The following is a 10,599-nucleotide window of genomic DNA, read 5'->3' on the forward strand; positions in this document are numbered from 1 at the left end:
CTTGTTGATGCGGTTGGCATATATACAGATAATGACATTAGAGTGTATTGTATTGACATTAGTATATAAAACATGTGCATATACTGATGATAGAAAAATTACCTGTGCTGAGATCCTCAAGGAATGTTTTATAAATTATAAATAAGTGTTAAAGAATGCATTAAATTTAAAGTTTTCCAAATAGTACTGATGGGATGAGGATGGAGTAATATTTCAGCTGTTCTTGTAAAAATAGCATGTGTAAGGGCACAGTGGTACAAATCAGGTTTTTGATAATTAAAGTAGCATAGGTCTAGATGGCGGGAAGTTGGCGAATGAGGTTAAAAATGTAAGGAGAGTTCAACTCATTAAAGTTGTTAAATGTATTTTAAGCAGTATCTTGGGCAATCTTACATCTTTTGGCAATGAAAAGTGACTAAAGAGTTTTGAGCAGAGGAATTGTATAGTCAGGTAAAAGTTTTAGAAAGATTGTTTCTGGGTACAAATATGTATGATAGATTGAAAAAAGTGATATGGAGGAAACAAAACCAATTTGGATTATAGGCTCCAAAAATAAATCATAAGAGTCACACTTAGGACTGGGGATTTGGAGAGAAAGAGGGTGAGAGATATTCAAGAAATATTTAAAGGCTAACTACATAGAGTATGAGGTTGGAGGAGGGAATCAAGATGACCCTCTGATTTCAGCAATGTAGTTAAGAGATTATAGATTATTTGCCTAAATCGTCCAATGACTAATTGATAGGGTCAGGTTTGATTCAGATATTTCAAACTCCAAATCTGAAGTTATTTACATTCTCTAATCCGTAACCTGAAAATTATTCAGAATTTTATTTTTTGTACTTACCAGTGTCCTTTAGTGAGAAGGGTATGTCTCATGAACTGAAACATAGTAGGAATTCAATAAATAGCAGTTGAATGAATTAAAGTTTAGTAAATTGATTATAATTCAATGATGTTCTTTCAAGCTAAATTTTGTGTCTGACACATGGCATTTTATTCCACTTAATTACATTGGACTTTTTTGAATTGAAAGCACTCTAAAATAATAAACTATATCTTAGTAATTTTCTTACATTTTCCAGCATGTAATATATTACATTTTCATGCAGTAGAGTCTTCATAACCATATCCTTAATTAATATCCTATTGCTATATATTTTAAGAATTTATTTCATTTAGTCTCTGAGATTGACTAAAAAGTAATCCAAATAGTCTTGGAGATATTTAACCACTTTCCCTGAACATATGACATGGTATTTTTATGATCCTTTCCCTGTTTTTGGCTTAAGCACAGCATGAGAATGCCATTTTCAATGAAACTGTTTTGACCTCATTGTGTTAAAGGAGAGCCTGTCAGCTTTATTTACACATATAAAGAATCCAATTTGTAGAATGTTTTAAAGACCTTGTCTAATTCCATTTGTAAGATGCCTTGCACAGCTCCTTTAATGAATGATTTCTGAAAACAAACAAAACAGTAGTGAAGGCCAATTGACCTAATTAGTAAGTACCAGCAATGTCATTCCTTAAAATTAATTAAATATTAAATTTAGTGTTCAGAGAAGTTCTATACAGGTCCCTTGGATTTAGGATACTACCCCCGGATTTTACTTGCCCCTTACTATATCTCTTTCACCTGGCACCACAGACATGGACAAATAATTTGCCAGAGGATTTTGATTTTTGAGCTATTTGATGCAGAGACTATTTCAGAGATTAAAACACAGGAGGTTCTGGAAGAGCTAAAGCAAAGAAATGGGGATATGGAATTTTGAGTGAGGGACTTCCCAAATGTAATTTGATTTCAAAGTCTGAATTATCTGGAAATTAGTGATAATTAAAGTTTGAGCCACATTAAGCTGGTATATTGTAAGGTATTCTATATATGGAAACTCAAAATACATGTTTCATAAAATTATGCAAAAGATATATGGGTACATTTAATGCTAATACAGGATTTGTGTGTGTGTGTGTGTGTGTGTGTGTGTGTGTGTGTGTGTAGAAGAACTGGGGTATAGGCCAGAGGTGCAGGGCATGAGAGGAGTCACCAAAGACAGCGTTAGGACCAGAACAGGCGTATTTGCTGAAATACAATGCAGAGGAGAGCAGTGGGCGGCGACACAGAAGAGGTCTGCTGCATCAGTTGTGGGTCAGCTCCCTACCCAGGGATTGAACTCAGGCTGTAGTGGTGATAGCACTAAGGCCTAACCTTTAGGTCATCAGGGAGGCCCAATACAGGATTTTTATTTTTTTATCATTTCACATATTAAAGTACACTTTCAGTTACAAAGATAATTATCATGATGCCTCATATCTATGTTAGTATGTATGAGGGTCGTTTAGGTAACCCTGAATTTGATTCTTTCAACAGTTGTCAGGGAAACTTAGAAAATATCTTCTTGTTTACTCTTAGGTGGTGATTCAAGTTCAGTTGATTGGAAGGACACATTATTTGGGAGCCTATCAAGCATAATCATTGAGAACACTGTCCTTGGATTTCCAGCCCAGAATAGAATCTTGGCTTTGCCAATTACTAGCTGTGTAATATTCAGCAAACTGTTTACTACTCTATCCTCAGTATCTTCACCTATAAACCTGAGATAAATTAGTCAGCAGTTTATCATGAGTATTACATTAGCTAATGCAGAAAGTACTTAAGGCGAGGCATACAGTAAAAATTCAATGAATGACAGTGCTAATATTGTTATTATTATCATCATATCATCACCACCACCATCATTATCAATTCTCTGAGACTGAGACTTACTGAATTCACATAACCTATATTAAGTCAATTACCTGAAGATGTCTAAAGTAGAGAGAATATCTTGTAAATCGAGCAGTAAGACAGGGTAATATAGTCTTCTAATTTTACTAGAACATAATTAATTTCTAGGTGCAAAAAGAAAGCTGTATGTTTATATTATAATATAAAATGACCTATAAAGCATATTACTGTACATAAAGTAGTTAGGAATTAAGGAAGAAAAATTTCCACATGAAACCTGGGAAAAAAGGGCCTCCCCTGGTGGTGCAGGCAGTTGAGCTCAGCGCTGTGAAGCTATCCACAGCCTCTGCAGCGTCCTTTTGATCCTGGTTGGCCAGCGAGGGTCCCACATGGCACAGTAGACCTCTCCTGTCATGCCCGCCGCTCCCCTCAGCAAAGTATTTCATTAGTCTGCCTGTACTGTTCCCTGCTCTGTCTCTGGTGAATCCTCTCACCCTCCCACACATCTGGCCTGTACTCCGTTCTTGTATAAATAAATAAAAAAAAATCTTAAAAAAAAAACAAAAACAAAAAACAGGGCCTCCCTGATGGCGCAGCGGTTGAGCGCTGGGTTGCAAAGCTGCCCGCAGACTCTGCAACTTTGATTCGATCCCCGGCTGCTCCCCAGCCACCGGAGGAGGGTCCCGCATGGCGCGCAGACCTCTCCTGCTGTGCCCGCTGCTCCCCTCAGCAGTTTACTTCAGTCCTTCTGCCTGCTCTGCTCCCCACTCTGGCTCTGGTGAATTCTCTCACCCTCCCGCGCTTCTGACTGTACCCAGTGCTTGTATAAATAAACAAATAAATCTTAAAAAAAAAAAAAAAAAACAACCTGGAAAAAGAAGCAGTAATAAAAACTTTTTGGTGATAATCCACACCTATCTACAAGTCAAAATGCTACAAGATCAGCACAGTTAAGTAATCTGGTCACTAATAGGGATGGACTTAGAGAATTATTTTTCTTCATTTCTGCCTAAAATGCCTATCATGATGAATGAAAGGATCAGCATGTATACAGCATTTACTTTGTACCAGGTACTATTGCAAGCACTTTATACATTGTGCTGACTCATTTAGTCCTCAAAACAAAGTCATGAAATGGAAAACTGAAATGGACAGTAAGTTATTTGCCCAACATCACAGCCATTGAGGAATAGAGTCCATGTTTGAACCTGGGTAGTAACTTAAACACCAACTGTACTGTGCCCTACACTCTGATGTCACAGGAGGACCACTTCTCTTTACTTTGAATTCATTTTGACCAAGAGCTATTTGGGTGACCAATTTAACTTTCCTAATATGTTCACATGGGGAGAAAGGTAGTCTGAATGGTAGATAACAGAATAATTTTCTGACCCTATAGATTGGCTAACTGACCCATATGTCTCTTGTGAGTTGAATAATGCTGCACTGATAACAATGATTTACTGAATCTGCAAAAGTGAGAACTTTAACGATGCTGCCAATTTATGAAATCCTGCCATCCAGCCTTCTCAAATGGCATATTTCTCTCTCTTTAATTTCCACATTTAAATATTAGACTTTAATACTTGATTTTAAATAGATGGGATATTTATAAACAATTATTTTATATTCCTTACATCTGTAACTTTATGACATTTATCTGTATTATATGATGAATCAATTAAAGGAAATCTAGCAATATCAAGCTGGATAGAAATCTCTGATATTAATTATCAATAAAGCATTAATCCTGACATGCTTTTGATGATAATTTCTAAAATGACACTGTCTTATTTTTCATCCAAATAAGTAAGAATCTTTATGAAAAGGGGGGGGGAATCTTACATGATAAATGTTACAGAATGTGGCAAAATGATTCTGAATTTATTGAAACATAATAGAAAGCAACTAAGAAAACAAAAGATGCCTGAGTAAGGAAAAACACCATTCACTTGGTGTGAATCCTGGGGAAACAAGCACTCTGCCTAGGACAGAATGTGCTATTGTTTTAGTCTAGCTATCAAGGAATAAGTAACATGGGACCTGTTTCTCAAGCATCATCTCTGTAAATGCTAGCTAATGCTCCGCCATAATGCAGCAATCACAACATTCCCGGCATTAAAGGTTAAAGGCACATTTTTACAGAATTAGTGGAACCACCATTGCCTAGAGGGGAGTTAAATTTAAAAAAAAAAAAATACTGCTCACTGCAAAGACACTCTGAATACTGTAGTACCCAAAGTAATCAGCAGATTCTCTCCTTCCAAAACAAACGTACGTCCATTTCCTATGGATAATAGCCAACTTTCTGTCCTCAGATGGTCTTGGTCCTGAGAGACAAAGAATTTTGTGATGTCTAAATATATGCTAAACCGTCACAAACATTAGAGAATCACATTGCTTATTGAATAGCTGTTACAAAAAATTTATGATGAAGTCATAAGGAACAATAGCTAAACTTAATGACTTTGCCTGGGAGGATTAGGAAACCAGAAAAACAAATGAATGAATGAACAAAAGGATGGATGAATGGATGGGTAGATAGAACAATAAATAACCATAGAAAGATTAAGTGAATAAAATGCTAGTAATAATAAATGACTAAGGCATGTCCAATAACCAGGTTTTTTGGTCTTTATGTTTGAAACCCCTTTTAACATGCTTAAGAATGTTGCAGCAATAAATTCTAGCCTTTTACCCAGACAAGGGAAGAACAAGCCATACTTCAGGAATGGTGAGGTCAGGAGAAGCCTTATTACTCATGCATGAGGTCTCAGACCTGGGTAGTCTGAGCACTGTATCTAGAGACAAAGGGTTTCTTTTATATGTATCCATCTTACATTGTTAACATAGGTCAGTTAGCATAAAAGTTCTTGACAAAAGGGGGAAAGATGCAGATTTTCCAGGATGGCCTGGGAGATCAATCAGCCTGGCCAGCTGTCAGACTTTGTTAAAATGTAACCTTGTTTAGATATGCTTATTAAGGAAGCAAACTTGTTATTTACACTTAAACTTTGCATTATATACTGCACCAGGCCAATGACTCTTTAGCAGAGAACAGGAAAGATTTTATTTGCTTAGCAGTTCTCTTTCAAGAAAGTCTAACTGATGTGCCTCCCTGCTGGTGCAGGGGTTAAAGTCTCAGCATTATGAAGCTATCACCAGCCACTGTAGCATGAGTTTGATCCCCAACCAGGGAGCTAACAAACAGGGCACAGCAGACCTCTCCTGTCTCACCCACTGCTCCCCTCAGCAGTGTATTTCAATAGATCCACCTATTCTGCTCCCTGCTCTATCTCTGATGAATCCTCTCACCCCCGGCTCCTCTGGCCTACACCCCAGTTCTTTTATGCATAAATAAATAAAAATAAATCTAAAAAAAAAAGTCCAATTGATACTGTTCAATATAATGTTCTCCTATTTAATAACATATTTAAATGTACTGTTTCAATAAGATAACAGTATTACTTTGCATTTATCTGTTTTCCTGAGCCTCCTTCTTCAATTTGCAACTTTTCTTTCTCTTACTTTTTTTCTTTTCTTTTTAAAGGAGGTTATTCATTTTTTTTTAAAGATTTATTTATTTATGCATACAAGAACTGGGGTATAGGCCAGTGTGCGGGAGGTGAGAGGATTACCAGAGACAGAGTGGAGAATAGAACAGGCAGACTGACTGAGATACACTGCCAAGGGGAGCAGCGGGTAAAATAGGAGAGGTCTGCTGCACCATATGGGTTGCTCCCCGGCTGGGGATTGAACTCGTGCTGCAGTGGCTGTGGATAGCTTCATAGGTGGCATCTTAACCCCTTGTGCCACCAGGGAGGCCCCAGTTATTCATTTTGAAGCCTGGGCCTGAAACATGAGTACAAATTATCAGTGTACAGTGAAAGCCAATTGACTAGAACTGATAACAAATGTTATCAATGATAACAATTGATTACAGATGTCTGTAACATCTGTTTTATAAAATGTATTTTAAAATCCCTTTGTCTGGAATTGCTTACCCTTGCCTTTCATATTTGTTGGCATATTTTAGTCTCAAATTGGTTATTCCTTATCCTGAGCATATCCTGACTCATATAATCTGTTTTGCCAAAAATACTATCAAAAGAAAAAAATGTTTCCCCTTTTCATTTCATTATCTTTAATAAATGGTCTTATATAAAAAGCTTATCTTCATAAATCAATGTTAGTAAGAATATTTCAGAAACTAAGTAGAAAATATGGCCACATTCTATCCTTCATTTAATTTCAAAATACTGTCCATTACTAAATAATTAAAATTAAGCAGTAACAGACTGGCATCACATGAGATTGAATCCGAGGGCAAGTTAGGGAGAGTTATGCAGCCTCAAGGACAGTGCCTATGGGGACCTCAGGAGAATTAAGGAAGGCTTCAGAGATAAGGGCAGCAAGAGGAATGTGTTAACGCTGGCCTTGGTTTCCTTAGGTGATAAAGGATGGTGGCGTTTGGGAAACAGAGAGTGGTTTAATTAGGGCAGCGGACTCATTTATGCAAGGAGATGAGAAGGGTCAGCACTGAGACTGGTGGGTGCCAGCCTGTTTTTTCCTCAATAGCCAATGTTTGACTTTCTCGTCCCTAAAATGCAGGAGTGCTCATCTGGGAGACTGGATCATAAAGATAAATCTATCAAACAAGGAGAAAGATGCAACAAATGGGAAAAGACAAACCTGTTAGATAAGGAATGTGAAGATTCCCACCCCCCCCCCCCAGCAGCAGATTGAGTGAGATAGCGGAAAACTAACCAATCACAAAGAGACTGGTAGAGTTTCAGAATAATTAGGGAAAGAAGGTCTATATTCCCTGTGACACGACTCCACTTTGGCTTCCTTGCCCCTCTCTGGCCTGGTTTTGTTATAGGACAGCCCTGATATTGAGCCGATTGCCTGGCTGTGGGTCCTCACCCAAGCGCTTAAAAGGGACTTAATACTCCACTACAGGCACACACAAAAGGTTAATAAAAGGTTTATTTACAAGGGAAAAGGAAATAAGGAAAATGTACAACTCAGGGAGAAAATAGGGAAATAAAGTCTTTAATGAGTCCTACCCGATCCGCTGACCTGGAAACCCAAAAGCACTCTCGGAGCTGGCCGGACGCTGTGAGCTGGAGGAGAGCAGCCACGTGTCTGGCTTTATACCCACCTGGTTGCTTAACCCCACCCTCAGGTCCCAGCCACCTTCCCTTTGGTGGTGATGGGATTTTGGAGTTCCCAGTGGCTTTGGCTTTGGCCTGAGGTGGGGATGTAGTCCGCGAAACCTGTATGGAATTAGCTTTAGGACATCTTTTTCCCCCTAACAGTTTCATGGCCTGGAAGTCCCACTTTATTTCTGTTCTTTTTCTCCTCAATAAACTTTTTCTTTCTCTAAACAAACTTGCCTCTTCTCGCTTGCTTGCCTGAGCGTCTGCGAAGTTCCTGCTGCGACTTCGTGAGACACCAGCCCATGGGGGTCTAGTGGCTGGAACTCAGCGTTGCCCCTGCAGCCTGGGATCCATTCCTGGCTGGGAGACTAGGCCTGACAATTCTGGTATCAAGATGAAATGTGCAAGACTGAATAGTTTTAATATGTGTTCTTTTTCACTCCCAGAATGAATTGTCTCTCTTTGTATTTGTTCAGTTCTTGAGTTGCTATGTGCACTTTTCAGTATCATTCAACATTTTTTCTGACAAGTCCTTAAACTGGCATTATTGTCAAACCAAAAATTGAATTGGGGGTCAGCTACTTATTCACAACTGTGTGATCACCCATCATAATAATCACCCATCATTATTACTGTAACAGGGTGGTCCCCAGGAAGAGGGAGGTTCCAGGATTCCTGCCCCACCCCTCTCCCTGTCCTGTTATAGGACAGGGAGAGGGGCAGCCCAAACCCCGCAAACCTGCCTATTCTAAATGGGTTCTGCCATCTGCCGCATCAACACAAAACATATGAGACTTTAATGGGAAGGAACTTTAATACAACTAGGAAACAATACAGGAAAGGCAAAGAGTCTAGTTTCTAAATGAAGCACCCAAAGTTACCCATCCCCTCATGGGTAAAACTCCATCCAAATGGGATTGGCCCAGAGCAAGGCCCCAAGGCCTGCCACAAGTCTAAAGCATCTTCCAGTGGGGACCCACAGAAAAGGGTCAGAAACAACCAGACAAGCCCGGAAGGAAAAGAGCAAAATCAACATCAGGATAAAAGCTGCCATTGTCACCTCCCATGGTCTCACCCACATCTGTGTCACCCAGTCCATGACCAAAAGACAAGCGCAGTTTCTTCACGTGTCTCTAGGCTCCATGCGCCTCCTCCAGGTCTCCTGGCTCCATCCTGCTTCCTTCCTCAATCTCCTCTGCAGCTTCTCCTCTCCCTGCTCAGGTCCACCCTCCCTTGGGTGGGGAAGGGAACCTCCCCCTTTCCTGGGGACCACCCTGTTACAGTCCTATAGCATTACCATTTTCACTTTGGATTTTGCAGATGAGACAACTGAGGCCACTAGTTATTCAATAAGATGCCATTCTAACTGGTGGAAAATCTAAGTGTGGTCAATTTCCAACTTGTGTTCTTTCAATTTCTTTTTACTACAAAACCAATTTTAGTTTTAATTGTTTTGAATATCCATTAACACTTCGATTCTTTTTGTAATGTATTTACTTTCAAGGTTATTTCTATCTAGAAAAATATTCAATAATGTCATCTAGTGTACTTATAATTAAACTGATCCATCTTACATGTTTCAATAATAGAAAGGTATGTATTTGAACACTGTAATATTTATTTTTTAGAAATTTCTCACTATTTTTAGAATAAAAGAGCGGTATAGGATAACATTTAAAACTCTGGGCTCTGGCATTAGAGGTTGTGTACATTTTTAATTTTCTGTATATTATGATATTTTGACATCTTAAAAACCTTTCAGGTTGGGGGGCCTCCCTGGTGGTGCAAGGGGTTAAGTCTCAGCACTATCAAGCTATTGCCAGTGACTGCAGTTCAATCTCCCACCAGGGATCTGATCCACAAGGCCCAACAGACCCCTCCTGTCTTGCCTGGTGCTCCCCTCAGCAGTGTATTTCAGTCAGTCTGCCTGTTCTGCTCCGCACTCTGACCCTGGTGAATCTTCTCACTCCCTGTACCTCTGGCCTGCACCCCAGTTCTTGTATGTATAAATAAATAAATAAAAATCCTAAAAAAAAAAACCCTTTCGGGTTGGAGAGACTGCTGTTCCTTGTGCTAACCAATTCTTAGAGATAACAAAGAGCTCAGTGTAGAGCAGGCCTTTGATATGTAAAGGAACTAATCCAGAGCCAAATCTCCATCTGCCCTAGAGGCAAAACCCTTTTGCCTTAATCATCTATTACCTGGTATTAGGCAAATAATAACCACCACTATAGCTCAGAGTTCAATGAAGTAATTTAAACTAGCCAGTGCTAAACTGATCACCATAGCCTGCCTTGACTTTTTCAAGGAACTCCCCCCCACCCAAAGTTCTAGTCCTCACTTGCCTCTTGTTCCTGCTTTTTGCCTCCTCAACACCCTGAAACTTCCCAATATGGTCCTTTGTATGCCTTCCCTCTTGTTTCTAGAAACTGTGAGTATGATAAACTTTGTTTTCCTGAGACTCTTGTGTCAGCTCTCTGGCTGCACCTGACTGGCAGGCAGTCTCTTAAAAGAACATATTGATTGGAACCCTGGTTATAGTACATAGTGATTCAGTAAATTTGGGTGTGTTGCTCTCTAAGACTCATTTCCTTAAAGCATACAATTAAATAATACTACAGAGATGTTTTGTGGGGTTATTGTGAAGGTTACAAGAGAATATGTCAAGCACTTAATCCAGTGTCTACACAGAGTAAGTATTTAATA

This window comes from Talpa europaea (genome assembly GCF_964194135.1).
Source record: "Talpa europaea genome assembly, chromosome: 3".
Lineage (NCBI taxonomy): Eukaryota > Metazoa > Chordata > Mammalia > Eulipotyphla > Talpidae > Talpa > Talpa europaea.